Source organism: Myotis nattereri (genome assembly GCF_964212035.1).
Source record: "Myotis nattereri genome assembly, chromosome: 2".
Lineage (NCBI taxonomy): Eukaryota > Metazoa > Chordata > Mammalia > Chiroptera > Vespertilionidae > Myotis > Myotis nattereri.
In genome coordinates, this window is record NC_138076.1 from 93,482,789 (window position 1) to 93,503,259 (window position 20,471).

Sequence of the window (20,471 nt, forward strand, 5' to 3'; positions counted from 1 at the left end):
GGAAGGAAGTCGGGCATCCAGAAGATGGCCAGTTGACCTGGTCTAATTAGCATATTACCCTTTTATTAGTATAGATAGATTATGTAGGATAGAATTGCTTAAATGAGGGGAAAAAGCCTTTTTCAGATGCTGTTGGCAGACAAAAATACTTAACCCCTATATATGGACTGATAGCCAGCCAAATGCCAAACCGGTTATTAAAAAACTAGAGGCCCGGTGCACAAAAATTGTGCACTTGGGGGGGGGGGTCCCTCAGCCCAGCCGGTGCCCTCTTGCAGTCTGGGACCCCTCAGGGGATGACCACCTGCTGGCTTAGGCCCACTCCCTGGGGGATTGGGTCTAAGCTGGCAATCAGACATCCCTCTGGCAGCCCAGCAGCCCTTGGGGGATGTCCACTTGCCAGGGGGGAGCAGGCCTAAGCTGCAGTCTGACATCCTTAGTGCTGCTGAGGAGGCAGGAGAGGCTCCCACCACCATCACTGTACTGGCAACCGGCAGCCTGGCTTGTGGCTGAGCAGAGCTCCCCCTGTGGGAGTGCACTGACCACCAGGGGGCAGCTCCTGCATTGAGCGTCTGCCCCCTGGTGGTCAGTGTGTGTCATAGTGACCAGTCATTCCCAGTTTTTCTGCTGTTAGGTTCAGTTTGCATATTACCCTTTTATTATATAGGATAGAGGCCTGGTGCACGGGTGGGGGCCAGCTGGTTTGCCCTGAAGGGTGTCCCGGATCAGGGTGGGGGTCCTGCTGGGGTGTCTGGCCAGCCTGGGTGAGGGGCTGATGGGTGTTTGCAGGCTGGTCACACCACCTTCAGGGTGGGGGTCCCCACTGGGGTGCCTGGCCAGCCTGGGTGAGGAGCTGATGGCTGTTTGCAGGCTGGTCAAGCCCCTCCCCAGTGGGGACCCTCACCCCACGGAGGTTTGGCCAACCTGAGTGAGGGGCTGATGGCTGTTTTCAGGCTGGCCACACCCCCTTTAGGGTCAGGGGGTCCCCACTGGGGTGCCTGGCCAGTCTGGGTGAGGGGCTGAGGGCCGTTTTCAGGCTGGCCAAGCCCCCCAGTGACAGAAGCTCCCAGCCTCTCCTTTTTTTCTTTTTTCTTTTTAATTCTGGGATTTATTTATCTTCTATAATTGAAACTTTGTTGCCTTCAGTGGAGCTCAGAGCCGGCCATGGCAGGCAGGAATTTTGGCTTCCTCCATCACTGGAGCAACCAAGCCTCCTGCTCGCTCCAGCTCCGTGGACACGGCTGGCTGAAAACAGGTATCTGGGGTTTATTTAGCTTCTATAATTGAAACTTCGTTGCCTTCAGTGGAGCTCAGAGCTGGCCACAGCAGGCGGGAAGCTTGGCTTCCTCCATCACTGGAGCAACCAAGCCTCCTGCTTGCTCCAACTCTGTGGCTGCCAGCCGCCATCTTGGTTGGGTTAATTTGCCTATAGTTGCTCTAATTGGCTGGTGGGCGTGGCTTAAGGTGTAACGAAGGTATACAGTCAATTTGCATGTTTGTCTTTTTTTAGATTAGATTGAACCGCTTTCTTACACCTTACACCAAAGAGCTGTTGCCCTTAAAACCCCTCCTCAGGCCCCACGTTAGGTTCTGCCTTTGCAGTTCACCCAGATTAGGTTCTGACTGGTTGGTTTCTATGACAGTCAGCATCAAAAGCTCTGCCTCCTAGGCAGCCATTGGCTCCTCACAGTGCACCCAGATTTGGTTCTGATTGGTCGGTTTCTATGCAGGTCAGCATCCAAAGCTCTGCCTCCTAGGCAGCCATTGGCTCCTCTGGGAAGTCCAGAATAGCCCCACCTTCGCGTTGGCGGCAGCCCTTCAGTCACGTCCCCAGTCTGCTACTGAATGTATCTCTGGCTGCTCTGAGAAACAGCGCCTTAGGTCTGTGCTGGTGGCAATTTTGAATTCTCATCCCTGATCTAACCTTCTTATATATATAGATGAGGCCACTGTTGTACATATATGTGGCTCATCATTGACCAAACATCCTTATTGGGCACATGACTACAGTATAGTTTTCTTGATACATAAGTGTGCTTAAGAGGTTAAATGCAAGGACTGGAAGAGCATTTACCAAATTTGTGAATAGGTTGCCCATAAAGGGGAAAAATTGAGTAAGAGAACAAAGAAGAATTTAATTCTATTGTAAAGTTTTAATGTTTTAGCTTAAAATTTGAATTAAAAATAAAAACAAATAAGTAGGTTAATTCTCAGTGTTGGACACTTGCAGTTGTTCTTCTTAACTAAGTTATTTTTTTTTTTTGTATTTTTAAAACTCCTTAAAATAAAAATTAAAAAATTGCATAAAGTGTCATTCCAGCCCTAACTGGTTTGGCTCAGTGGATAGAGCGTCGGCTGCGGACTCAAGGGTCCCAGGTTCGATTCCAGTCAAGGGCACATACCTTGGTTGCAGACACATCACCAGTAGGGGGTGTGCAGGAAGCAGCTGATCAATGTTTCTCTCTCATCAATGTTTCTAACTCTTTATCCCTCTTCCTTCCTGTCTGTAAAAAAATCAATAAAATATATATTTTTTAAAAGTGTCATTCCATAGAGATCATAGAAGACAATAATTAGTGGGTGTGGTCACCCTATCTAATAAAAGAGAAACATGGTAATTAGCGTACGACCGCTACCCTTCCCATTGGCTAGTCAGCGAGATATGCAAATTAACTGCCAGCCAAGATGGCGGCCGGCAGCCAGGCAGCTGGAAGCTAACATGAGGCTTGATTGCTTCAGTGACGGAGGACTCCAATGTTCCCCGCCTGCCTTGCCGGCCTCTGAGCTTGCAGTTTGAAACATTGTTACAAATATAGAAGCTAAACAAAACCCCAGAAACCAGCTTTCAGCGAGCTGGGATCTCAGAGCTGGAGTTGATACAGTATTTCAATTATAGAACCCAAACAAACCAGATACCTGCTTTCAGCAGCAGAGGCCTCAGAGCTGGAGCCAGAGCTAAAGCTGGCCCAGAATTTAAAAAAAAAGAAAAAAAGGAGTGGTTCGGAGCTTCAGTCACCCACCAGCTTGAAAACAGCCCTCAGCCCCTCACCCAGACTGGCCAGGCACCCCAGTGGGGACCCGCACCCTGATCCAGGACACCCTTCAGGGCAAACCAGCCGGCTCCCACCCATGCACCAGGCCTCTATCTTATATAGTAAAAGGGTAATATGCCTCCCAGCACCGGGATCAGTGTGACAGGAGGCAGCACCCAAACCCCCTGATCGTCCTGCGGCTCTGTGTGTGACAGGGGGCGGGGCCACAACCTCCCTATCCGCCTTGCTCTCTTCATGACAGGGGAAGGCGTCTCAACCCCCTGATCAGCCCTGCTCTGTGCCTGATAGGGGGGAGCTCCCCAACCCCCTGATCGCCCTGCGGCTCTGTGTGTGACAGGGTGCAGTGCCCCAACCCCCTGATCAGCCCTGCTCTGTGTGTGATGGGGTAGAGCCATAACCTCCCCATCGGCCCTGCCCTGAGTGTGACAGTGGCGGCGCCCCAACCCCCTGATTGACCCTGCTCTGTGCATGACAGGGTATGGAGCTCCAACCCCTCTGATGGGCCCTGCTCTGTGCGTGACAGGTGGCAGCACCCCAACCCCCCTGATGGGCCCTGCTCTGTGCGTGACAGGGGGTAGAGCTGCAACCTCCCCATCGACCCTACCTTGAATGTGACAGGGGGCGGTGCCCCAACCCCCCAATCGGCCCTACCCTGAGCGTGACTGAGGGTGGCATCGCAACCTCCCAATCCACCCTGCTCTGTGCATGACAGGGGGCAGCGCCCCAACTCCCCAGTCGGCCCTGCTCTGAGCCCGACCAGGGGCTGCACCTAGGGATTGGGCCTGCCCTCTGCCACCCGGGAGCAGGCCTAAGCCAGCAGGTCGTTATCTCCTGAGGGGTCTCAGACTGCAAGAGGGCACAGGCCGGGCTGAGGGACCCCCCTCTCCCCCTCCCTCCCCGAGTGCACAAATTTTTGTGCACCAGGCCTCTAGTCTATAATAATAAAAGCATAATATGTTCATTAGACCAGACAACCTTCCAGACAAAGCTGCAGTGGCAGGGGCTGAGGCAGAGGTGGCCGCCACAGTGGGTGGGGGCCAAGCCTCTTGCATGAATTTCATGCATCAGGCCTCTAGTTCTAAATAAAACTATCAGCCAGAATGCTTAAGAGATACTAAGGTAGGATAAAATGAAGGAATATTAAGGGCATTCAGTGATAAAGTGAGCTGTGGTTAGGTAGAAGTCCTACTAGGCATCTGAATTTGGACTTAAGTCAATAGCCAATGAGACTCAAAGAAAATTTCTAGGTTAAAATATAGACTTTAGAAAGATGTCTTTATTTTACAAAATTGAAAAATGTATGCATACGTGTGTAGAAAAAAGAAAAAGGTCTACTGGAATTTTAATTTAGTAATTACATGTGGCCTGCGAGAGAGTAGTTTCATCAGAATAGAAAGAGAAAGATGATAAATTACAAGGAATGAATAGACTATAAGAAACTGAAAGTGAAAATAGATTACTTGGTTTAAAATAGAGTAGACAAAGAAGTGTGGCTTGAGGAGGTATTTGGACTGGAAGAGTTATTGTTTTCAATGAGAGGACACATATGAGTATACTTATGCCCAAAAAGTAAAGTGGTGGGAAGGAAGAAAAGGAAAATGCAGTAAGTAGTTCATGAATAGAGTAGTATCCTGGAGTGAGAAGCAGTGTATGAGATAAAGTAGAAGTTATGAACTTAAGTGTGTTAAGGAGAAACACCATGTTCTCAGAAATAAGAACAAAGCAATAAAAGACAAGTGAAAATGCCAATAAATTTTGAGTTGGAGACACAGAAATGCTAAAATCACAATGTATGTTCTCAATTCTTCAAAATGAGGGAAGGTCATTTATTGAGAATGAGGAATGTAAAGGTGGGGCTACAAACTGAGAAAAGGATGGGGAAAATGTGGCATATTTGTTGGGGAAAATTCTAGACAGATTGAAGCTTCTGGATGCTATTGACATCAGTATTGGAGCTGAGGTCCAAATGTGGGAAAAGAGTGGACACAAAATTATCTCAAGTGGAATCTCACTTTAAATATTTAAATATGGAATGCATATGCTCTATGAAAGTTTATTCCCCAAGAAAAGTTTAGCATCCAAAAAGACATTTCTCCATCTAAGAAAAATATTAATATGTTAAAAGATGTCTGATAATTTAGGCCAACACGCACCAACAGTAATGACAAAAAAAAAATGCTGATTTCTGACTGCTTGCAAAGTAATTAGCCCAGCTGTGTTTCTTTTTAAGATCCAAAGCATGCCAGTAAGGAGAAGACTAAAGGAACCAATGAAAATATATTTTCTGTTACATACATTATGGAAGAAACCCAAAAATATTCAAGTGGTAAATATTTGAAATAGAAACAGTGGAGAGAGTCCAAGTTCTCAGTAATTCCACTGGAATAAGTTTCATAAGACATGTATGATATTTATTTTAACCCACTTATGTTCTAAAATAAGTCACCAGGATATAACAAAAGGTTGTCATGTTTTAATTAAGTTAGAAAAAGAACTCTTTAGAATTAGACCCAAGTGTTAAATTACTGAAGCTAAATCACATGCAATGAAATTAGGGATAGGCCAAGTATTGCCTGCTGGCTGTTCTTGTTTTTTTGGTTTTGTTTTGTTTTGTTTTGTTTTGTTTTGTTTTGTTTTAATGGCTCAGGATCTAAGAATGGCTTTACATTTTTAAATGGTTTCCTTTAAAATGGTTACATGATTTTGGTGTTTTCCACCTTCCTAATATCTTTGATGTTGCTTTTTGGCTACCAAGTCTAAAATATTTACTAGTTGACCATGTACAGAACAAGTTTGCCAACCCCTAAACTAAATGATCATAAGAGTAGGAAAGTAACAAAAGGATGCAAGCCTCAAGAGGTGTGGATGTATCCCTAGATGTAATGACTATGATTATGATGCTCTTTACCCACTAATACTAGTCCATTTGAACTAGTTTTCCTGTAGCAGTGATGGGTTTGCCCTGCATTTTATCACTTATCTCCATAGTGACTTAAAAAAACACACAGCAACAATTAGTTCTATGAATTTGCAAATGGCCTTAAGGTGCATAATTGTGTTGATGAGTGACTGTGCATTACTAAAGATGGCAAGTTCTGGAATTAAATTAACCATTTGTTGAAGGAAATAGAGGTGAGTATGATGACTAACCCAGATGGCGAGCAAAGGTCCTCTGAGATCACAAAGCATTTTTGTATTAGATGTACAAAGACATGTGGTTAACTAATTCAAGCCTAGAGCCTTCTCTCTGCATGCTTCCAATAATTTTCTAAGCATCTATTTTCCAGGTTTACATCCCTTTCTGTGTAAAATAGAGAAGCTTCAGCTTGATTCATACACTCTTTTTTTGCTTCCCTCCCCTTCCTGGTTTACTTCCCTTATTCCCACAGGATAACTCTCACTTCCTGGGATCACTTCCCAAATTAACAACATACATCCCAATCCTTGCATTCGGGTCAGCTTTTGGGGGATTCAAATAGAGAAAACAATGAACATGTATTACTCTTATAATTTGGGGAAAAGTTCTTTTAAAATCCTGTTACAAGGAGTTGTCAATATTTTGAAAAACCATATATCTGTTAAAAAGGATATTGCTATTTGCTTTTCAATTTATAATGAAGGTATAAATCTTCTTTTTCTACTATAGTGGGATCATATTTGGAGAATATGGATATTTTTTCCACATCTGTAAGCTCATTCAAAAAAATCTTATTTCTCCCAATCTGGTCAAGTCATCCAGAGAGGAACCAGAAAAATAGGCTACAAATGGAAGGGAAAAAAATTAAAAACAAGCCAAACCAACATATAACTTTCTGCCCTAGAGGAAATAAATATGTAGTTGTATACTTGAATAGTGATGCTTTTCCATATCAAAAAGCTAAATGGCCCTGGTTGGTTGTGGCTCATTTGCCGGATCAATTCCCAGTCAGGGCACATGCCTTGGTTGCTGGCTTGATCCCCAGTGTGGGGTATACAGGGGACAGCTGATCAATATTTCACTCTTGCATAGATGTTTCTCTCTCTCCCTCTCCATCCCTCTCTCTAAAAATAAGTAAAATATTTTTTTAGAAAAGCTAAATGATCTTCACAGTGGCTTGGATAATAAAGGAGCAAGTGAAAGGACCAGAATACTGGCTGGGATTGGAACCTTCCCTCACAGCAGCGTTTTGGAACAGTTACAACCTGGAGCAGTATGTTAGTCTTGTTGCCCACTTAAGACTACCAAGCTTTAGGAGATAGCACATTTCCTATCCACTGATTCTTCTGGAATTGTTCTCAACTGAGCTCTGAAAACTTGTCCAAGCACCCCATCTAACCCACACCATGTGAACAATTCCTATCAGATATAGCAGGATGCTTATAAACTCTACCTTCTGAAACAGGGTGGGAGATCAGGACCCCTTATCTGATTGTATTGATGAAAAAGGTAAATCTTGCCTTTGAGGGAGGTGTAACAATATACTAGTAAACCTGAATTGAAATTTCCTCCTGAGCTGGGAAGTGGTGAAAACATCCCTCCATTACACTATGATTGCTAATACTAATAGTAAATATTGATATTTTAATGCTATGCTCTCTATTTAATCTCACAGCAACTCTGATACAGATACACATATTTCTCTCATTTTAAAGATGAGGAATCTGAGATGCAGAAAAGGTAAGTAATACAAGGATTATACCACTAATGAATGCAGGACTGAACTCTGACACCAATGCCTGATGAACTAGTAACAGCTATAGTACATACAGCATAAATTCTTACTACTGTTACATCCTGAAAAAAAGCAATGGAAGGGACACATTTAAAACAGCAAAACAGGTTAGGGATGGTTATTACATTGTAGAGTTAAGAGTGATTAATCATCCCAAGTTGTCCACTAAAATATGACATTATTAATTATCCTGATGTTGTTTTTGCTTACTTTGCTTTATGGCTAGAGTCTTGGGTTTCAGAGCAGTAGCATCAGATTCTCATTTTAATGTTATAATGAGAATGGGCTTTGTGCCTTTTCTTGCTCATGTTATCACACCATTAGGAGAGATTCATGTGGTGTTATTCCTTATTCCAATTATATTTATCACAATAATATGGTTCAGTATTGGAATTTTAATGGCTCATATATTCTTTGAAACATAATAATAAACTGTAGTGCTCTGACTTCAACTTTTTAGTATTTGATAAATTGTTCATTCCATACCCACCTTGCTCCCTCCTTTCCTCATGAAACTTAAACAGGTATGAGGTGGAATGAAAAGTCATTCTAAGCAACAAATACCAAATGGAAGGCCCCTGTTTATAAACCTATTAAAAGTGTACAGCCATTCATGTTCTATTTTGGGGGAAAACAAATAACCATTTCTCCTCAGAGAATACAAGGAGAATACAAACTAGAAAGACTTAAGTCATATTTATTCCAAGGATTACAAGAACATAAAATGACACATTTGTTATCTATTCTTGTGACAATGTCTAAACCGAGGGCTGAATGCATCAGAAATACAACTTCCTCCTGAAGTTTGCTTCACATATCTATGGACAAAGTGGAGAAATATTGGAAGGTGAATGAAAGACAAATTCAGCATCGAAGTACAGCCTCATTGTTTATTTAGGACTTATTCCACAACTCAGGTATGATGGAGGAATAGAAGCCTCCATGGAGCTGAGCAAGAAATACCATGGCTAAAAGGAATCATTGAGTCATATGTGTCACAGTTTTATCTATCACTGGGTTCTTTATCACAGGGCTCTAAAAGCAAAAAACTACAATTACTCTTGTTACAACTTTCCATGGGAAATGAGGTACTATGTTTTTCTGGTTTCAAATTATGTGCCCATCACTTTTCTAGAAAAGCAGTGATAGCAAAATGTGAAACTTTGACACCAAAAGGTGATGAAGTTTAAGACAGTCCATGAGAATGAAGAGGGTGCTAGAAAAGAAAAGTGGGTTGAATTACCTGGAGTATTAAATATGCTTTAAGTTTGTCCCTCAGTTATACAAATCCAGAAACTCAGTTTTCCATTCCCCAGAGTACAACAAGCTCAAGTTTTTTTAGGTATGCAGAATTATTCATGATATAGTATAAGCAGAATGCTAATTTATTAATTTACTAGTAGCCCAGTGCACAGATTCACACACATTGAAAGGAAATTAATTAGAAGAAATATTTTAATATCACTATTCACCCTTCTCTATAATAGCAGTGTCAACCAAATTCACGATTGACAATGACAGATCGAAACACACACGTGCGATTGGCACCAGCAAGAGCTTTATATGTATCATGCATGCACAAGTCAACTTAGCCTTTTATAGATATAGAATAAACTTGCTTAATTAGACCTGCTTTCTGATTTAGCTAAATTTTTTCCAGCCCAATGAAGCACCCCAACTTCTCTTTCAGGTAATTATCAACAACACAGCAGTAAATATCAACACGAAGCAGATTATTATTGTAAATCATGCAGGGAGAACAAAGGGTAAAATATTTAACTGCAGCAGCATTTGACTATATTCTACACAGTGGGAAAACCTGAAGTCATTTTCAAAGTCCACCATTTCTTACTTCTTTCCAGTCGGGTCAAGTTTCTAAGCTTTCTAAGTCTCCATTTTCCAGCTAATGAAAAGAAAATAGGATTACCAAGTCCCCTATCTACCTACTCCAGGATGTCTGTGAGGATCAAATGAGATCAGGCAAGGGAAAACGCTTCACAGGCATTTGGTAAAACTGTAAAATGTTTGCACCTGGTTATAACGCAAGTCATATTCCTGGACTGAAGAAACTCCAAGGAGGCTAGTCACTAGGGAGAAGAAACTCGGTGTTACTATGTGGCATCATTACCCGGCACCCACAGCAACCATTTCTGGGCTGGGCTGGGCTGTGGGCCACATTTTGTGCCATGGGGTCTTGGCAGCATTGGCTGTGATTTGGTGGGGTGTCACTCCGGGGTGGTGGCAGGGCCTGTGTCCCACCTGGGGGAAGCCAAGTGTTGCTTTATGGGCACCAGGTCTGCAGTGCTGTTTCTTTGTAAATGGCCAGTGCACGTCTCGGCAGCTCTTGCGCTGAGCTTCTGCCCCCTGGTGGTCAGTTCACATCATACCTACCAGCCAGTTGGATGGTCGGACAGTTGCTTAGCCTTTTACATATATACTAGAGGCCCAGTGCACAAAATTCATGCATGGTGGGGGTCCCTCAGCCCAGCCTGCACCCTCTCCAATCAGGGACCCCTCAGGGGATGTTCGACTGCCTCTCGCAATCCGGGACCTCTGGCCCCTAACCGCTCACCTGCCTGCCTGCCTGATCACCCCTAACCCCTCTACCTGCCTGCCTGATTGTCCCTAACCACCTCTGTCTGCCTGCCTGCCTGATTGCCCCTAACTGCTCCCCTACCAACCTGAGCATCCCTAACTGCTCCCCTGCTGGCCTGATCACCCCTAACCACCTCTGCCTTGCCCCACACCTGGGACCCAGGATTCCCTCCTCTGGCCGGTCACAGGCACCCAGGACCTGGGCCTGCTTCGCCCGGGTCGCAGCCTGGCTGGTCCCCATTCCTCTCTCACAGCTCATTTGTGTCTGGTTGGTCCCCATTCTTTTCTCCCTAGTGTTGAGTGTCTGAGCTGTTACAGCATGACAGCGTGACGGCGTGACATCCATTTGCATATTAGCTCTTTATTATATATGATAGGTTAGTTTTAGGTGTACACCATAGCAATTAGACCAGCCATGGGCAAACTACGGCCCGTGGGCCGGATCCGGCCCATTTGAAATGAATAAAACTACTGAAAAAAAAGACCGTACCCTTTTATGTAATGATGTTTACTTTGAATTTATATTAGTTCACACAAACACTCCATCCATGCTTTTGTTCCTGCCCTCCGGTCCAGTTTAAGAACCCATTGTGGCCCTCGAGTCAAAAAGTTTGCCCACCCCTGGATTAGACATTTCTGTAATTTATGAAATGATCCCTGAGATAAATATACTACCCACCTGGCACCACAAATAGTACTACAATGTTATTGACTGCATTCCTTATACTGTACTTTATATCCCCATGATTATTTTTTAACTACCAATTATACTTCTAATACTCTACCTTTTTCACTTATCCCCAAACCCCTCTCCTGTCGTAAGTGTTCCCCTCCACGTCCTGCGTGGTTCAGGGTTCGGGTCTGGAAGAGGAGCCGCACAACAAATGAAATAGAAAAGACACGAGAATAATTTGGGAATATTGGGGGACCAGGCAAGAGAGTCCAACTCAAGAGGAAGGACTTCCACTGTGCTCAGGCCTCACCAAGCTTTTTATAGTGAGCGGTAAACAAGGTAGTGGCTACCAAAGTTACACTTTTCTTGTGAGTTTCACTTGTTTACACCATGATTATACTTCCTGCACTTCCTCAGCCCATTAGCTTCCCAGATAAGATCTAGGGAGTGTTATAAGGTCAAGCCTAATTATGCTAAGAGGACTGTGCCCTCTAAGCTGGGAATTGTTTGTGACTTTGCCAGCAGGTCAGTCCGAGGCTTAACCCTATATCAGTTTCCCACACTCTCCCATCTGACAACACTCAGTTTGTTCTCTGTATCTATAAAACTGTTTCTGTTTAGTTGATTGGATAAGAAAACAAAACCCATACATATGCTGTTTACAGAAGACCCACTTCAAATCGAAAGACACACGAGCTGAAAGTAAGGGATAGGAAAAGATATTTTATGCAAATGAAAATGAAACAAAAGATGGAGTAGCAATATTTATATTAGGCAAAATAGACATTAAAATAAAGGCTATACAAGACTATAAAACATGCTTCTAAATAATGAATGAATTAACAAAGGAAGAAATCAAAAGATAATTTGAGACAAATAAAAATGAAAACACAATGACCAAACAGTTTATAGGACATAGCAAAAAAAATCAATTCTAAGAGTGAAATTCATTGCAATACAGACCTACCTCAAAAACAAGAAAAATCACAAATAAACTGTGGAAGAAAGGGGCTACATGCTAACCTGACAAGCTCAGGAGAGGCCAGCATGGCAGTCTTGCAAACTCAGAGACCTAAAATAACCACAAAAGATGGTCTGAAAATAAAATATTTAACTACAAACAGGTTATAGTGAGTAGTCATGTCCTAGGCCAGTATTTTCCCTGACAAAGATCAACTTTACCTCTAAGAGAACATATCTGTGAAATGTCTGGGTAACTTGTAATTTCCCTTTTTTCCCCCCCGGAATCCTCAGGGCACAACAAATGGCACCAAGACATTCCCTCATTGTTATTGTTATCAACTGTTAATTATGTTAAACTATCCTGTATCCATCTGTGTAAAAGAAGCATATGTCCATCATTTCACTTTTACCCTATCCCAGAGGTTTCCCCCACTTTGCTTTATCCCACCTCCTTAATCTATCACCAATGAATTTCATGTAACCTACCTACGTCCCTTTCCTTTGATTGCTATGTTTAAAAGAGATGTAACCTGCCATTCTCCAGAGCATTATCTCAATTCATTGAGGTTCTGCTTTCAGGCATATGTCGACAGTTTGGCTCAAGTAAACTCACAAAAATTCTTTACAGGTTTCAATGGTTTTTTATGTTAACAAAACAATCTAACTTACACCAAAGAAATTAGAAAAATAAAACAAAAAATGAGTAGTAGGAAGGAAGTAAATAACAAAGATCAGAGAGAAATAAATAAAGTCTAAAAATATAGTACAAAAGACCAATGAAACCAAGAGCCGGTTCTCTGGAAAAAAAAAATTTAATTAAAAATTAAAAAGTGAAGTGTCATTCACTTCAGCTGAGTTTTTGTTTTGTTTTGTTTTGTTTTTTAAATATATTTTATTGATTTTTTTACAGAGAAGAAGGGAGAGAGATAGAGAGTTAGAAACATCGATCAGCTGCCTCCAGCACATCTCCCACTGGGGATGTGCCCGCAACCCAGGTACATGCCCTTGCCCGGAATCGAACCTGGGACCCTTCAGTCCGCAGGCCGACGCTCTATCCACTGAGCCAAACCGGTTTTGGCCACTTCAGCTGAGTTTTAATGCCACATGCAAACTGACTTAGGACCCCACTCTTCTACTCTGTCTTCCAATTCTGGGCTTCCTGTTAGGTACTTAGGTGCTAACCACTGTCAGGCACTGTCTTTTGGCTTTTAGCACCCTGATTGGAACTCCAAGCAATACACTGGTCCACTTCTGTGTCTATCTCCACAGGCCTTGGCTCCAAGAAGGAGGGGCCAATCTTCCCTCTTTGCCTGTCCACCAGCTGCCAATCTTAATCACTCAAGAGTGTTTCTGGCAGGGCATTAGGTGGGGTTGGTGCTGTTTCACTTTCAGGGAATATGATGGGTATTTTTTCTTGTCCCAGAGCTACTCCTCTGTGAGTGGCCCAAAATATTACTCTGCCCTTGTCTGGACAGAGATCCTTATATGGAGACCAATGGGGTCAGCTGGGACCATGGAGTTCTTATCAGTCTGGTTCCTAGAATAGTGGGGCAGTGACCCCTCCTCCAATCCGGTACTGAGGGTTCCTTGGGAGTGTTCAGACCTGTAAGTTTGGCCTCTGCCTTTGTTTCCTCGGTAAAGCTCAAAACGCAGGGTGAGGCAGGCTATATCACCTTGGGTGGGTTTTTTTTCCCTTTACCTGCCCTTGGGTGTTGGGAGCAGGTAGCTCCTCCCAGGGAAAATGGAAGCATATGAATGACTCAATGCTGGACTCCTGGCTACTGCTTTTCCAAGTCTCCTAGCCCTGCCTCCCATCCCCACCTGCCCTCAGGCACCTCAAGTCCACACCTCCCTCAGTGTGCCAACACCTTGGGTGTGTAGTTGCAAATGAAAACTCCTGTGCTCTGGATTTAGAGATTTTTTTTAAAAGAAAAGGGGCAATCTAAACCACGCTCTGTCTCCTCCACTGGATCTGGTCTGCTGGGTCTAGATTCCACTGCTGCCAGCAGTCCTGCTACCATTTGCAACTGCTGGATGATAAGGGCGCCACCAGGGCTTGTGGGTTGTGCCACAGCAGGTCAGGAAGCTCCAACACCACCTGCCTGTGCTCCCAGAACAGTTTTCCCCATAGCTCAGCTCCCTCCTCTCCAGGAAACCCCCCTCTTGTGAGCTGGCCCTTCCCACTGGTCTCCAGGTACCTTCTGTTCTTCCTTGTTATAAGTCACCTCAGCTAGACCACAGTTGGAAATTCCAGGTGAATGTTCTTCAATTTAGTTTTATTTCCAGCTGGCCCTGGGACGAGGTCTGTCTATTCGGTTGTCATTTTCCTCTCATCTAACTCTTTCTTTCATTTGTCTGGATGCCTCTTACAGTTTATGCCAGGGTCTTTCCTGCAGATGCAATCCTATATCTTTAGAGTGGGAATGGGAAAATAGATTTCCAGAACAATCTCATTCATTATCATCTTAGACTGCTAACACACTACCTCAGCAAAGAAGTTAGAAAGTTAAATAAAATGGTTAAAATCATCCAAAATTCTCAAATGACTATAAAATAACTAAGGAAATAGTAAATATAAGCACTTTCTTGAGAAATGTTTTCTAAACGATGTATTAAGATAGCTTTTTAGGATTTGAAGTTCTAAAAGAATCTGAAAGGTATAGCTGCTTGTTCTAGAATAGAGCATTACAATCCAATGCACCCCATGATACATACAGTTTTTGCCTTTCTTAAGATTTCTGTCAGGTTCTATTGTTTATTTCTGTTTAAAAGAGCAGCTAGAGCTAGACTCTTTTCCCCACATGTTGGCAAGGCATAAGAAAACCAAATCTGCAGCCATTGGTAGGTCTGGCCAACATTGGCATGCCTCCCCCAATCTAATTCATATTTGCCTCTCAATGTTTTCTTAAACTTTTGAGAGCTGACGGAAGCCAAGGTACATTTCTTCCAAAATCTGTGTTTCAAATCCAATTTGAAATTTAACAAGTGTCAACCTAGTCTTCTTGACAGAAAAAAATAATAATAAACCCTTAACTATTTCATTTATTTGCAGTGTTTCTCCTCCTGAGAGGAAAAGTTAGAATAAAGGTAGATTTATAACTCTATTCCTAAAAGTAGACTTGTCCAAATGGCTTTCTGGCATAAATTTTTAAAAGTAAGTAAAGGGTTTCATTGTGCATTTAACCCTCACCCACAGATATGTTTTTATTTGTTTGTTTTATTTTGTTTTGGTTTTTTTCTTATTTTTTATTTTATTTTTTATTAAATTTATTGGGGTGACATTGTCAATATGAATATATAGGTTTCAGGTATGGGTTTCTATGTTACAAAATCTGTATATTAAACAACAATGAGGTACCATCTCACACCTGTCAGAATGGCTATCATCAACAAATCAACAAACGACAAGTGCTGGAGAGGATGTGGAGAAAAAGGAACACTTGTGCACTGCTGGTGGGAATGCAGACTGGTGCAGCCACTATGGAAGACAGTATGGAGTTTCCTCAAAACACTAAAAATGAAACTCCCATTTGACCCTGTGATCCCACTTCTAGGAATATATCCCAAGAAACCAGAAACACCAATCAGAAAGGATATATGCACCCCTATGTTCATAGCAGCACAATTCACCATAGCTAAGATCTGGAAACAGCTTAAGTGCCCATCTGTAGATGAACGGATTAGAAAACTGTGGTACATCTACACAATTGAATACTATGCTGCTGCAAAAAAGAAGGAACTCTTACCATTTGCAACAGCATGGATGAAACTGGAGAGCATTATGCTAAGTGAAATAAGCCAGTCAACAAAGGAAAAATACCACATGATCTCACTCATTCATGGATAATAGAGACCATTATAAACTTTTGAACAATAATAGATACAGAGGCAGCACTGACTCGAAAAGACTGTCAAACTACAGCAGGAAGGCCGGGGAGGTTGAGGGGGCGGGGCGGGGGGGCCAGTAAGAGATCAACCAAAGGACTTGTATGCATGCATATAAGCATAACCAATGGACATAAGACACTGGGGGGTAGGGGAGGCCAGGGGATTTTCAAGGACAGGGAAAAAAAAGGAGACATATGTAATACTCTTTGTAATACTTTAGGCAATAAAAAAAAAAAAGGAAGAAACAAAAAAAAAAATCTGTATATTGCACCATGTGCTCACAAACCGAAGTCAAATCTTCCCCTGTCACCCTCTGTAGAGAGCACCTGGGAAGGCACATGGGCATTTCTTTAATTATTGTCAGCTGAAGCCAGTGGTGTTGGCAAAGCCACATCCTGGAAACACCCTTTGCCAAAAGGCAGGAGTGTTGTCAGCTTGACCTTCAGCCCAGGTGCCAGGGAGTGGGTTTTGTTATCTAAATCCAGCCAAGCACCAGGAATGAATACGACTCGGGCCCACCCAAGAATGCAAATAATCTCCTTTGTCTTGACTTTTAGTAAAACTTCCTGTTTTTTGCTGTATAAAATAAATACCTTGTATCGGCTCTGGGTCACTGTCTCTGTCCCTGTGTCTCCATCAGAGGACAGTGGTCCCACCTGGCCCCAGCTATTTGCTTCCATCTCTGTGTCTGTCTCTTTTTTTCATTTTCTCAATCCTCAGCCGCCCCTACTCAGGAACCGGATCGCTCTCTAGCTGCGCTGGACACTGAGAAGAGAGACATATTTACAACCCTCTTTACCCCTCATTCCTTCCCTCTGGCAACCACCACACAGCTGATTGTGTTCACAAGTTTCAGTTTTATATCCCACGAATGAGTGAAATCATATGGTTCTTAGCTTTTTCTGACTGACTTATTTCACTTAGCATAATATTCCCAGGGTCCATCCATGTTGTTGCAAATGGTACTATTTCATCCTTTCTTATGGCTGAGTAGTATTCCACTATGTATATGTACCACACCTTCTTTATCCAGTCCTCTATTGCAGGACACTTTGGTTGTTTCCATATCTTGTCTGCCGTGAATAATGCGGCAATGAATATAGGGGTACATATATCTTTGCAAATACATGATTTTGAGATTTTCTGGTATATACCCAGGAGAAGGATTGCTGGGTTCCATGGTAGTTCAATTCTCAATTTTTTTTTCTTTTGGTACATATTTTATTTTTCTTTATTTTTTTTTATCTTTATTGTTGAAAGCATTATATAGGTCCTTCTTTTTCAACTATTAACCTCTTCCAGCCCATTCCTATCCCTTCCCCTACCAGACCCTCACCACCCCAATTTCCATGTCCACAGGTTATGCATATAAGCATACCAGTTCATTGGTTGATCTCTTCCCACCCACCCTTCCCTACCTTCCCTCTGAGGTTCAACAGCCTGTTCATGCTTCTATGACTCTGGGTCTATTTTTGATCATTAGTTTTTTGTTTCATTAGATTTCACATATGAGTGAGTGCATGTGATACTTCTCTTTGTCCGACTGCCTTATTTTGCTCCACATAATTTCTCCAGGTCCATCCATGCTGTTGCAAATGGTAAGAGTTCTTTCTTTTTCATTGCCATGTAGTATTCCATTGTATAAATGTACCATAGTTTTTTTATCCACTCATCTCCTGATGGGCACTTAAGCTATTTCCAAGTCTTAGCTATTATAAATTGTGCTGCTGTGAACATATATTCTTTTTGATGAGTGTTTCAGGTTTCTTAGGATATATTCCTAGAAATGGGATGACTGAGTCAAATGGGAGTTCCACTTTTAATTTTTTCAGGAAACTCCATACTGTTTTCCACAGTGACTGCACCAGTCTACATTCCCACCAGCAGTGTACTAGGGTTCCTTTTTCTACACAACTTTGCCAGCACTTGTAGTTGGTTGATTTGTTGATGATAGCCATTCTAACAAGTGTGAGGTGATATCTCATTGTCGTTTTGATTTGCATCTCTCAGATAATTAGTGACTTTGAACATTTTTTCATAGGTCTCTTGGCCATCTGTATGTCCACTTTGGAGAAGTGTCTATTTAGGTCCTTTGCCCATTTCTTAAATGGATTGTTTGTCTTCTTTTTGTTAAGTTGTATGAGTTGGAGATTAACCCTTTATCAGATGTATCATTGCCAAGTATGTTCTCCCAGATAGTGGGCTCTTTGTTATTTTGATGATGGTTTCTTTTGCAGTGCAGAAGCTTTTAATTTCCATATAGTCCCATTTGTTTATTTTCTCCTTAGTTTCCATTGTCCTAAGAGATGTATCAATAAACATATTGCTATGAGAGATGTCTGAGATTTTGGTGCCTATGGTTTCTTTTAGGACTTTTATGGTTTCACATCTTACATTTAAGCCTTTTATCCATTTTTAGTTTATTCTTGTCTAGTTTTATTTTTTTTGTATCTATCTGTCCAATATTCCCAACACCATTTATTGAACGGACTGTCTTTGCTCCATTGTATGCCCTTACCTCCTTTATCAAATATTTATTGAGCATAGTGGCTTGGGTCGATTTCTAGGTTCTCTGTTCTGTTCCATTGATCTACATGCCTTTTCTTGTGCCAGTACCTGGCTATTTTGAGTACAGTAGCTTTGTAGTATAACTTTATATCTGGTATTGTGATTCCTCCAACTTTTTTTTCTTCTTTTTCAACGTTGCTGCAGCTATTTGAGGTCTTTTTAGGTTTCACATAAATTTTTGGAGTGTCTGTTCGAGGTCTGTGAAATATGCCATTGGTATTTTAATAGAGATTGTATTGAATCTATAGATTGCTTAGGGTAGTATGGACATTTTAATCATATTGATCTACCAATCCATGAACCTGCTGTATTCTTCCACTTGTTTATATCTCATACTAGAGGCCCAGTGCATGAAAGTCATGCACGGGGGGAGGGGGGAGAGGGGGGGAGTCCCTCAGCCCAGCCTGCACCCTCTCGCAACCTGGGACCTTTCAGGGGATGTCCGACTGCCAGTTTAGGCCCAATCCCGCCTGCGGATCGGGCCTAAAATGGCAGTCGGACATCCCTCTTGCTATCTGGGATCACTGACTCCTAACTGCTCATCTGCCTGCCTAATCACCTCTAACCACTCTGCCTGCCTGCCTAATCGCCCCTAACCACTTGCCAGCCTGCCTGATCACCCCTAACCACCCGCCTGCCTGTCTGATAGCCCCTAACCACTTGCCTGCCTGATTGACTCTAACCACTCACTGGGGGGCAGGGCTGTTCTGGTCTCTGGTCATTCTGGTTGTTCTGTCTTTTTGGTCACTGGGCTTTTATTATATAGGATTTTTGATGAATTGCAAAACTGCTTTCCATAGTGGCTGTACAGTCTACATTTCCCACCAGCAGTGAATAAGGGTTCCCTTTTTCCTACAACCTCTCCAACACTTGTTATTTCTTGTCTTGTTGATAATGTCTACTCTAACAGGTATGAGTTGATATCTCCTTGAAGTATTGATTTGCATTTCCCTAATTGCCAGTGAGGTTGAACATCTTATTATATATCTACTAGAGGCCCAATACATGAAATTCATGCATGGGTGCAGTCCCTAGGCCTGGCCAGCGATCAAAGTGTGAGCGTCTGGTGTGGAAGGGAAAGTCTCAGCTGACCTCTAGGCCCTGGGCAGCACCTGGGCCCCCAGGCCCCACACACCCTCCTCCACCTGAGTCACAGCACCTGAGTCCCACGTGGAGTTTCGGTGAGCGTGGCCAGATGCCATGGACCAGGGCACAGCATGGGCCTCTGGGCCACCCAGCAGCACTGCATGGAAGCCCAGCGGGCCGTGCACTCTCTCCTGGCTGGCCTCTCAGACCAGCTCCTGCACGAACCCACAGGGAGCCCTACCAGCCCCTGCAGTCCCAGCAGCTGCTACCTGGTTCACCCAGAAGAGGCTGCACAGGTGCAGGGTGCACTCCTCATAGGCGCCCGACACCTGGTTGCGGGGGATTCCCTGGAGCGTGAGCCATGGTGCCCCAGGGGAGGGTAGCAGGGGGAGTGAGAGCAAGCTCAGCAGATACCCCACATACTCACTGCACCTCCATTCCCATCACCCCTGCCCCCAGGTAGTCAGCAAGAGGTCACAGTGTGTCACTAATGCCCACCATGTTCCATGATGCCCTCTGTTGGTCAGCACACGTCATAGTGAGTGGTCGAACTCCCGGTCTCTCTGTCGAACTCCCAGTCGAACTAAAGCTCGAGGGGACAATTTGCATATTAGGCTTTTAATATATAGGATTGGATGTTCGAATGTCCTCTTGAGAGGGGTATATTTTCAGGTCCTCTGCCCACTTTTTGATTGGGTTGTTTGGTGTTGAGTTTTATGAGTTCTTTATATATTTTGGAAATTAAAACTTTGTGGGAGCAACTGTTTGCAAATATCATCTCCCATCTGGTTGGCTGCCTCTTTGTTTTGTTGTCAGTTTCTTTTGCTGTGCAGAAGCTTTTTAGTTTGTTATAGTCCCATTCATTTATTTTTGCCATACTTCCCTTGCCTCTGAGGTCAAGTTCATAAAATGTTCTCTATGACCAAGATCAAG